Below are 12,427 nucleotides of genomic sequence, written 5' to 3' on the forward strand. Positions count from 1 at the left end.
CGGCATAAACGATTTTCGCGAGCTCGCCAACACTCCAAATCGGTGCGATTTTCCTTCGTTGGCGATGCTTTTTGAAAGAAGTTGTGACGGTTCGAGCGAGGGTTTTTGAGGAATGGCCGCCAAAAAGATCGCCTTGCCCTACTCGAATCAAATTTACTCACTATGTTGGCAATCGGTATACCCGGGTATTCCATACATACGTTTTGACGTATACAATTAACGGGTTTCGTCGGTAAACAATGCTTTCTATCTTTATATATCTTTGCGATTCTTTGTAAATCGTAATGTTGAATAAATATAGAACTATGATGCAAAATGATATACATTTTTTATGACACATAATATAACATAAAAAGAAATCAGTAATAAACAATGCATTACATTACAACAGCTGCGTCAAACTCATTTCATCAGGGGGCCGCAAGTAAACATTTTCAGTGATTCATGGGCCACAAAGCTTAGAATAAAAAATATACTTCAATATTTATATAAAATACTGTTTAAGATCATTATTGTTCAACAATTTGACTTTTTGTACTCGTTGCTTCAAATCTCGAATCGTTTATCGTATGAGAAAAAAATGTTAATTGTTCTTTCAAAATCACATACAATTTCCATTATCCTTATTATCAAAATGGGATATTTTTCATTAGCCGCGTTCACACACGGCATATTCTGCTAGAAAACATCTGTCAAAAACAAATTTTCACTAAAGTAGGGGAAGTCTAGTAGCCTGTGGCGAATCGAAAGAGAAAAATTGTAGTAAATCGTGTTTAAACATTAGTTTTCACTGTTTTCGAAGCCCAAAGTGTTTTTGGTGATATATTCATTTCTTAAAACAAGAATCCTTCTTTTAGGAAAAAATATGTTGAACTACGATCATTTTATCCGACGCAGATTCGTGGAGTGTGAACGCAAAAAGATTGGCGAATTTTTTTTGGACACTTTAAGGGGAATGATTCACAAATTAAGGTTTGGAATGTGTGAGGCATTTCGATTATTTTAATCATTAATCTGAATCCTTTTATCTTAAATGTAATTTTTTAATCATGGTTTTCACTTTTGGGGAGGATGGAAAGTACATTCGTCTTGCAGTATTTTTGGTTCGAATAACTTCAAATTGGCTACAAACACTTTCAATGAGTCATACATATTCGATATTAAATGATTTTTATGGTGGCATGATTATGAAAAAAAAAAAAAAAAATACAGAAGTGGTTCCAATCGACATCAAAGATGTAACATACTAGGTCAAAGACGTGCATAGCCATTCGGAGCAATCCAGAGCCGACGGAGGCCGCTACACGGCAGTCAAAGGCGTTGAGATCGTCAAAATCGATGGGACCGACCGGAGCCAGTTCAAACTGCAGAATAGCCGCTCCGAGGGACAACCGACGACTCCAACGGTTCCTAACGGCTCCGGCGGCATTTGACGGCACCGAGCGGAACTATCAGTTTGATTTGACCGGATCCGAAGTCGGAGTAACGATGATCGGAAATGGTTATGGATGCGATTCTGCCATTCCTTCAAAATTTTGTTGCGAAGTTTCCAAGTGTGTGTAATTATTTTCATTCCTATTTCGTTACTAGACAGTTGACGCAAATCTGGTTTTCCATATACAATGTGCAATCGAGTCTACACAAAATTTTGCTAATATTCAGGTTTTAAACGAAATCTAATACGACAGAGTTTGAATTCGATTTAATATTTGACAATTGATTGTAATCAGTACATTTCATCATTACATCATTTAAAATGTTTAAGAGTCAATATTGTGTTGTTAATTATATTTCATTAACTAGTTTTTCCTTTTCTTGGTGTATCAAACTATTTGGAAATGCTGATGTATTTCATTCATTCATTATGTTTTTTGTCATCATATAAACTAATCTTACATTTGAAATTTTATATCGATTGCGATAACAGGTTTTGCCCATTACGAGCAAATTTTAACGCTCAACAAATATCTGTTTTAACGCGTAAAATTTCACCTAACAATATTGTGTGTGTTTTTGATACATTTATCACTGCCGATATTTAATCAAGTTCACAATTATTAACAAGAGAATTTCTTTAACTTCAATTATCGCCCTAGTAAATCTAAGTTTCGATAAATCGTTTAATATAAATATATTACCATGAGGAGCAGTGTCGAAAAATTATGCTCAAGTGTATGATATGTTACGAGTGTTTCTTGCGTATCGATACTAATATTTCATCAACGCATGATCTGCCACCTGCTTCGTTAATACGTATGACTACATGCGTATTGTATATCTGCCAATGAATTTATAGAAATCTTAAAAAAAAACATTCGTGTTGAAGAACTGTACCAAATTGTTTTTGTTTTTTTTTTTTATTCAGGAGGAACGGTTCGAAAAGTTTTTTTTTTTTTCATTATAATGAAACTGGAAAAACATTAAAAATACAAACGGGAAATATCTAGCAGCTGAAAGTCAAAATGTTTATTACATGCTCTATGTTTTGAGCGACTGCTATTAATTTATAACATTTGTGGTCGTGGAAACTTTTCATATAAATAATATGGAAAAGAGTCTCTCGCATAACCATATCTCCGTTTTTGACACTTTTTCTCACATAATTGCCCTTTACATTCGAACTGAATTAAGCAGAACTGAATAAAAAAAATGAATAAGCAATTGAGCAAATATATAGCAAAAGAAAAGTACAAGTTCATAAAACACTGTGAAATGATATTTACTCATTGATGACAAAAACAAATAAATAAATAACATAAAATGTAAGAAAATCAAAAAACTTTCTACAAATTACCATACGGTTACTTGTTTACGCTACCAAGATTCAATGTACATGTAATACTAATAATTTTCCTTTTATCTGTAAAGCTTTAATGATTTGGGACTGTCCTTGTCAGCTATAAACAGTTGTGTCAAAATAAACGCCAAACACCCCTTCTGTTGTATTCTTCTACAAATCACTTCACTTCCCTATTCTCATTGTTCCTTTGTTCAAGGACATAAACCGGGTGCTGGGGATGGGAAGCTACAGGTTCTAATAGGGTCGAATACAGTAAATGTACCACGGATCGAAATGTGCGCTACTAGAAATAGTTGATTAATGGACATTTAGCCGATATTTATTAGCGTCAGTGATGGTGTAAATGCTAGACGACATTTTAGCCTAAATGGCGTTTCACTTTTTCTTTCTAGTCGTTGGAGGGCTGTGTGCTGATGGTTTGCAGCCGTAGTTTGTTTGCGTTGTTGGGACGCTAATTCTTGTCCAATCTTTCGGGCGGAGCTATCAAAAAGGCGTTAAACTGCACGCGTTTAGGATACGTTAAAATTTATGTTGACAATCTAGAGAATCCGGAATATCCTGTCGCATGGTGAGTGTGAAACTGTAGAAACGCTAGAAGTGTTAGCTAAAAACAGCAAAAACTTAGTGCTGGGGATGTGCGTTAAGTGGTTCGTGTTAGCCAATGTTTAGCATTAGGGAATATCATTAGGGACTTATGCGTGTTAGTTTGATTTATAACTCGAGTAAAACTGGATTCACAAGCCTCGAATGGATTTAAAGAAGCTCTTTTGAAGTGCTATTTGTTCAACTACCATCACTAGCGTACATTAACATTTCAAGCATCGGAATAATGGTCAACGATGAATTGATAACAAATTCAAATAAAAAAAATGTACGAATGTGGTTGCAACCTGCAATATGAACGATTTTGGATACGGTTTATTATTGCACATGTTACTTATTTGCATCATTTGGAAGGCACACCTTAAGGCATGGGGAGGATTAATGACACATGGTAAGAAATAATACGACTTCCTGAAAGGCAAGCAACGTGGAGCTTGAAGCTGTATTTGAGGTTATCACCCATTTCGACTGTTGCTCTTGTGGGGAAGATGCCAAAAAGTTGAGGATTTTTTTTAAGTTTCGTCAAAAAGGTAAAGAATTTCACAAGTGCACGATGCATCACACCGTTCCCGTAAAATGTACGAAACATGACCAAAGCGTCCGTGAGTGATAGTGTTATTGTTCCCATTATTCTTGTTATTAAAATTTCATCGCGTGAGCATTTCGCGATATCATCTCTCCCGCTTAAATCACAACGGGCTACGGTGTACGACAGCTTGGCCTTTTTTCGGGACCCGGTTCGTTCATTTGGGTTGGTAAATAATTTATCTTCGTTTTATTTTATTTACCGTTTTTGCCACCTTTTGCTTGAGACCTTGCCGGAATGCTCATTATAAGCAAATTTGACATGTGAATACGTGTCGTTGACACTTGTGCTACGCTACGCTTACGCGTGTACCCCTATCTGGAACGAGACGTTCAATCGAAAATGATGATCGACTGCCTTACCGAAAAAAAGATGCTCAGATGATATTCAATTCCTTTGACCCCCTTTAAAATAAGTGACCCACGATGGAAGAGCAGTTGTTCTTGTAGTTTTCAATCAGTACAGAGCGTGTAACAATGAGCAGCATTGACGTAAAAGTAGTGCAAAGCAGTGGCATCCGCATGATCCGCTTAAAATCTCAGCTATAACCGGTAGTGTAGACGGATCATGATGAATATTCCCACGCTGATTCATGTGCTGGCATGAGCAGGTAGATGAAAGAGTTTCCTGTGAGCGTTAACTTTCTGCAAACTGTAACGTTTTAATTTAAACGGTCGCACTTGCACGTGAACCATTTAAGAGTGCTCTGTACTGGATCTAGAGCTGCGTATATGTTTTATATGTGCCCAGCCTGTATCTCCCTGTATCTTATCGCGCTAATGTAAGGTGATGATACTGTGGCGGTAACGCATCGCTAAAAAATCACAGAAAGACGGTGGTTGTGCTTCATGCCCATTAAAACGCCACCAGCGTACAATCGCCCTAGAGACCATTTTGTGGTATTTTATGGCACATAGCAGATAGAGTTGTAAAGAATCTTCAAGATTTAAACAACATGCCCAAATCATATCGTAGTGTTCATTTTCGTAACAACTGCTGAATCAATATGAATAATATTAAAGCTAATTTCAGACTAAAAAATCTTTTTTTCTTGTAAAATTAACATTAACATTTTATTTATTTTATTTATTTAGTCAGTTTTTAGAGTGTAAAGCGTACATTGTATGAACACATTTTCCACTAACGGGGGTGTTAAACCCACCATCAGAACATAACTATGTCGAGCATTTTTCGAGGGCACATACCGGACACATTCGGCCTGAACGTTTGGTGCACATCTCCATCATCCATGTTGAAGATTCGGTTTCTTCTTCCCATCATTCGTGAAGCGGTCAATAAATAGAGCGTGTTTATGGTTCACGTGAATTCATTAATTCAGAAACACTGCGACCAACTCGAAAGATGATCTGGTCGTCACCTGACTGAGTTCCTGAGAGCAGATTGTTACCTTAAGGCTTGTCGCAAATATCACTACAGGCGCATAAGCACATAGGGTGCTCTTACGCTTTGGGTCGAACGCATCTCTTAAAGTTATCTCGTTAAATATATGAATTTTAATTGTACAATTAAGATAGATAGCGTTCTTAGTTAAATTCGTACATTCCTCATTGATAGTCAATATTTGTGGTAGAACTTGTAATTAGCTTATTTTTAATATTGATTTAACTCGATCGTTTCTATTCTTCGGAGTTGAGTGAATGTAAGAAAATAAGAATTGGCGTATGTTTGTAATAATGTTAACACGACAATGCCGAGTAGTAACTATAGAACGCCATTTTTCACCAATAGCATAGAAGAAAATAACCATTATATCTTCTTCATTATTATAAATTTGATGAGCTACTAGATCAAAGAGCAGTACGATTTGGTTTTATCATTACATTAGGATGAACGTTAGTTTTCATACTATGCGCCATCAATCAAAACAAAAAAAAAGCAATTGACAAATGAGACATCTACATTTCTAACTGCTTTATATTGAAATCTGTTTTTCTATTTCATATGTAATATTGTGATCTTGGTTCAAACTGAAGGCCGGCAAAGAACGGTCCAAGATTCGTTAGGTTCATTTGTTACATGGTTCGTGAAACATCTCTCTTACTCTCGAATAACGTATATGCGCCAAGCTTGACTGCGAAGTAAATTACTTGGACCGCTAAAAGAGATAAAATAATGAAGAAGAAATGTGCTGGTAATTCAAAGTAGTAGCAATCAAAGTTATTAAACTAGATTCTCGCTAATGAAACATTTCAGCATCGTAATAATTTTCATTTAAAATATCACCTATCACTATCGGCCGTTAACAATCGTCCTCAGTCTGTACAACTCATCGTTTGTCTAGGTGAACATTCGCATCCCACGACCTAGTTGTGGCAAATATGTTGTGGCCCTGCTTATGTATGAATCAGCACAGGTTCACCCTGAGAAAACGGAGGAGCCTATACCTCCCTCAGCATGGTCTATCGAGTTAATGGATCGCCTCACACCGATTGATTGGCCACCTTTAGACCAGCGATCACGTTGGATCGCACGTCAAGCTGCAAACAGGGAAATGATGATGTTCACGATGATTGAATCTAACAACAGTGAGGTCCTAGTTAAAGTAAACGGAAAGTTTCTAAATGCTTTGTTTTGTGCTTAGCATGAAGCGCATAGATGTCTCCATCGGTAACCTTCCAACATAACGACAATACCAACTAACGGTATGCAGTCGACGGATGAAACGTAAGGTGGTTCAATTGAGAGTTGGAAGAGTATTCTGTAGTGATTAATAGAAGTTATGTGTTCCTCTCAGTGCACTTGAATGTGCAATATCGCTGTGCCGTTTCACATAGTGAATGTACAGTTTAGTAGTTGTAGAAGCAGGTGTTGATAATGTTTAATTTTAATAATTTCATATGATTTACCCAAAAATGTTGATGCAATAAAGTAAATTGGTGTTATATCAAGCATTTTTTTAAAGATCGCAGCAGCTTAGCTACATAAAACAAGTAAAAATTATACAGAAAATAAATAGAAAGAGTAGCACAGCAATCAACTGGACGGCAAGACGTGTTAAAAAAGTTGCGCTGAAGAAATAAAATCATAAAATGGTTATCCTTATACCCACCTCATTCCCACCCAGTATCGTTAGTTGATTGATCATGGAAAGATTTTCTCTTTCATTTTTTGCACCACCTTCACGTGAGGGTGCCATTCCAGCTTCCGAACGAATCAGGCAGAGGTAGCAGTCTATGGACGAATGTGAAGGTAAATGAGAAAATCTACTTGCTGGCTAGATAGTAGCTCGTAAAACGATCTGGATAACATAAAGTTTTGATATTATTAAATTAGTTACTTTTAATGATTTAGATTCCGATACGGGACGTAGACCGGCTGAGAGTAGACCGTCCGAATGAAGCCCTCCTCTGAGATTGTATGCAATAAATTCCCTACAAAAAATAGGGTTTTAATTGACTCGCTAAGATAATAATATGGATCACTAGGTAGGGGTATAAAGTTGGAAGCTGGTCCTTTGCTTATGAACGTTCTCTCGAAGCGGATCATCATACGTGGGTCCTACAATTCAAGCCCACAATTCAGTGGTCTGAGGGTTGTGAGACAGTTGGCGCAGTTTTGCGTATCGGGTGCAATAAATCTGCTTGCTGTCGTCACTGAAAGTTCTGCCACTGACGAACTGAAACCGGTCAGGAATCCGTCTCGGTTGTGAATGATTTTGGTTTGAAATAGTTATTTCGCTCGTTAAAAGGCTTGCGACGCATTAAAAATCATGCGGATTCGCTCAGAAAGGTCAGTTTTATAGCCACTGGAATGGGGTTGATGATAACAATCTGGGCAGTAGCATTGACCCTGACTAGCAGACTTGAAATTGTTGCACAAGTCAGCAAAAAAGGTATCTCACAAACTAGAGCACAAACAACCCGAAAGAAGCTTCGACTCGTTAGCAGCGTTTTTGTATCGTCTTCCGTTTTGTGCTCTCTTACCGAACCTTAGTGAATGATTAATCACTGTTCGATGTTGGTGTATGTGTGTTTATGCGAGACGCTGGTCAAAATCTATCCAATCATACATGCAGCTGAATGTGAGTCGCAGTGATTGTATGCGACGAACGTCTGTCCTTTTTTCCTTTACGATAATTCGTCACAGGTATAGGATGGCCTTCTGATGAACGGCAGCTTGGTTATCGAAAAATCATTGAACTGTTCCGATTCATCTTTGTCGGTCGTAGAAGAGAAATCCTCTGCCGAATCTTGCGCTGACACAGCGGAACCGAAACAATGCAAATGCACTCGAGAATGAGTAATGACCGGTGCAAATATGGACTTCGTGCTGTGGGACAACGACCGCTCGCAAGACCGTATCGGGCGAAACAAATGCATCATTCTTGGATGCAATTTTCGTGCTTTTTGTCGCTTTCGGTGATCCGTTGGACGCTCCTCTTTATTTGCCCTCAATAGAACAGCTAATCGGTTCTGGTCAGTAGGTATTTGACATGGTTAAGGCAGGGCATTTGTGCACACTTTCGGCACCAATCACCAAGAATGTCCTGTTAATGATCAAAGAATCGAGGGTAGCGAATCGAGAGAATCACACAACGACCAGTTGTTGTGAAACCGCAGACGGTTTGTTTTTGTTTGGATTGCCAGGTTTCGCACAGCTGAAACAAGTTAGATATTTGAAAATGTATACCACGTATAAAATATGTTGAAGATGCAAAGGTGTCTTGCATGACGTTGTATGAAGAAGTAAACTTCTTTGCTAAGATGGATTTTTTTTATCTAAGTAAGAACAAACTATTAATGAGGTCAAAAGAATCTGTCAGTATGACCCAAATTGCACAATATGCTAAGAATATGAAGCAAACGTTATCTTATTTGTTTTGGTTACTGTAATTCGTATATTATAAACAAATAAAAATCATAGAAGTAATATGTAGCACAGATAGTACAGGTGGATATTGTTTTGAAAGTTACACTTCATTAATATTAACTCACACGTGAGATGGTTGCAATGTATAGTGAACAAGTTATAAATTTATTGAAAAAAGGTACTAAAATCCGTAAAACTTTGTAAAAGGAATCTGTCAGCTAAAGTTACGATCTTTTAAAGTTGTAATTGCAAAGTTGCATGTCACATGCCGTTTGGTTGCCCTTAAAATAATTCACTCAAATTTAATACCTTCTCGATGGACACGCTTATGCCGTCATCTTGTTGATCTTTTGAAGATCCAACAATCACTTATAGTGCTGTTTTCGGTAATGATGGTAATGAACACCGAAAAAAAAGTTTGTTTTTTTTTTGTTCAATTCGATATTATTTTTTTTAGTATAAAAATGATGAGGTGCATGGAATACGTGCGTGCATTACGATTGGTGAATGGCGATTCATGAACTTATCGGAATCTCGAAAAGTTACAGTTCACAGTTTCCCGTGCGGGGCCTGGGATATAGGTACTGCAGAGCGTAAAGTGGATCATGAAGTGTTAAGCTGTTAAATGTTGCTTGCTGGAAATTTACATCCCTATAGATGTGGATTCAAATTTTAAACGGTGCACAATATTTACCAGATGTTGAAAAATCAACATACTTTTAGGTATTTCTCATATAAACAATGTTTTGATTGCAGCCATTACATGTTCCTATAAATCAAATTGTATTACTTAAATTGTATTATTTAATGATGTTACACAATCCTATACAACATATTGATGAGCCGTGATGGGATGATTTAATATGGGTCAACATTAGGACAGAAGAAAAGATCCAAGGGATTTGACAATTTTGCATTGATGGAACGCATTGCCGAGACTAAGACAGGATCGATCCCTTATAAATAATCTCAAACCATCGTCTAGATCAGCTTGTTACAAATTGTTTAAAGATTGTCCGTTTTTCTTTTTTGGGATAACGATATAAGCGATCTTGTTGATCTTATCCAAGGTTATTAGATCTTTTTATATTACGTAAAAAGATAGTAAGTACATACTGAATGGTGCTGACGAATTGCACTTGGCTGATCTTGTAGGTACCGATGTGTTTATCCAATAGAGCTCCCGCCCTATTTTGAGGTGATTTATTTCATTTATCTTGATTATCTAGATTTATTTCAAAATCTCGTTTCGGTAAATAATTTACTCTCTTGTGCGTTAAGTGTTTCACTGATTTTATTTCGTCGCACATTATACTATATATTTCATATTTTATTAATTACTTATTAGTATTATTATGTGCTCAATTTTGAACCCATCACTGGTTGAAACCTCGAATGGACTCTGCCCCCATACGTGGGACAGACCATCCTGCTATGTGTAATTAGTAAATCACTGAAAGACTAGCTACAGAAATCTAGTCTTATTATTGGTTGCAGGCTAGTTCTGCATATCGCATCGTTCTTTGATTTAAACATGTTTATATGGTTTATGTTTTTACAAGTACAAGATAGTTACATTTGAAGTGTAATGCAACTGTTTTTGAATTGGGCTTACACATTTAAAAACTTCAGTTTATGAGATTATACACTTCTTCAACCAATATGAAAAAGTTGAACACTTACAGAATTGTTTTGAATAGCAATACGGCCTTTTTGGACCGTTTCTCCTGAATAAAAAAAAGAATTGTTTTGAACATGTTTTGGTTTAATTTTAATATTTGTTATCTGCGCGTTCAGAAACCGTATTTATGAGCAATTAAAAACATTGGAAGAATTGTTTGCCTTTAAAATGTCCCTCAAAACTAGATCGATTGTCATATGAACAGTCACGGATCAATAGAGCAAATTACTCTGTGCGTGCTACGATTGCTTGACTAATATTTACATCCCAAGTGCCAAGGTCCATTACTAGACGGCACCACAAAGTGCAAGGCAACAAAGGCAAGGCCCACGTGGAGAGCTGGGCACAAGATGAGCTGGTTCTTATTCGAACTATTTTAATGTTATGCAAATATTTGAGCAGAGCCACGCACTCGATTCCCGATAGCTTTTTAACTCAAAACGGTCTTTGGTTTGACTTACGCTTCATAAGATTAGGCCAGATTCGTTGTGTACAGTATGCTTTCAGACAAACGGTTTGGGACTGTTTGATCGCAACGCTGATGGAACCGCATTCGCTGTTTCGCTCTGCACTCACTTACTATCATGCGCACCTTTCCACCAAAATATTCAGCATTTTTATCCACCTTTTAATGTGGGCTGAAAGAATTTTTGAAGGGACCTACAAGGATATTGCACAACCGTAAGTACACACCGTCCCTTCCAACAGCAACCTCACATATGGGCATGTGAAAATTTATTAACCTCATAAAAGTCGCTCTGCTTGTCGGTCAGCATACAATGTTGACTGTCGTGCGTTAAGAGCATTGAAGGCAACGATTTGTACAATGATTCCCCTAACATTCTTCGTACGGAAGCCCGCACTCGAGGCTTTCATTTTAGAAACACAGTACTGCGATCCTGGGTTGCCCTGTGAAAAGCCTAAACAAAAGTCAGACCAACAAGGGACCATGCGAGCAACACATCAAAACATTGTTAGAAATTCATAATCAATGCATGCGGCCGAAGGGTGCTGTACTGTTTCTCTCTTGCCTGGCTACACACGAAGAGATCATTTATTGTATTCTTACCTTTTGGGTATCCTTTTCTTTTCCAAGGGATTTTTTCACCACTGCTCTGTTTGGTGTTTCTGCGGGTTTCAGCTTGGTCGGGTTTCACAGTTGACACTTTGGGATCATAAATTATGCTCCGTTGAGTAATGAAAAATTGTCACGATGTCAAATAGAAGAGAGGTGGTATCGCTGAATGGTTCAGCTTGCTATCCCGAACAGCGGTTCCATGACGAAGGCACTCGTAACGAACTAACGCGTTTTGCGAACAATGCTATTTTGGTGGTGTGTTCGAATATTTGTAAATATTTACCCATATGTTAAGATACAATGCTATCGTTTGTTTTTGAGCTCGGGTCAAAGTTTTATTCCACTTTGATGAACTTTGAGCCTACCTACCTCAATCTGGTTAGAATGGATTGACTTTAAGTTGAATAAAGGTTTATTTACTTGTAGCAAATACGAATTATTCGAATCGTTGAAATTGAACATGTGATTTGATCGTTAGTCTTGTAATGTAATTTACAATTATCAATATGTAAAAAAATTGTAAGAAAGTCATACTAACTATTAACTATCACATTAACATAGCAAATACGAAACCTGAGTCCAACGGTAGACGCTGACTCCATGAGACACCAGAAGTACAAATGCAAACCGTTCCTTTGAAACAAAATTGTGTAAAGTGTAAAGTTTACATAGTTTGGAGGTAAAACAAGGCTCTTCAAAATGGAACTTATATTCAAACTTATATTTATTTGAACAAATAACTTTCGTTTTCAATTTAAGATAGTGATTATCTAATCCAACCTACATTTTTTACACTTAAAACTTTATCAAAAAAAACTGTTTGCCATGGTGGTGTTAAATCCATTCAAA

Source organism: Anopheles coluzzii, chromosome 3, assembly GCF_943734685.1.
Source record: "Anopheles coluzzii chromosome 3, AcolN3, whole genome shotgun sequence".
Classification (NCBI taxonomy): domain Eukaryota; kingdom Metazoa; phylum Arthropoda; class Insecta; order Diptera; family Culicidae; genus Anopheles; species Anopheles coluzzii.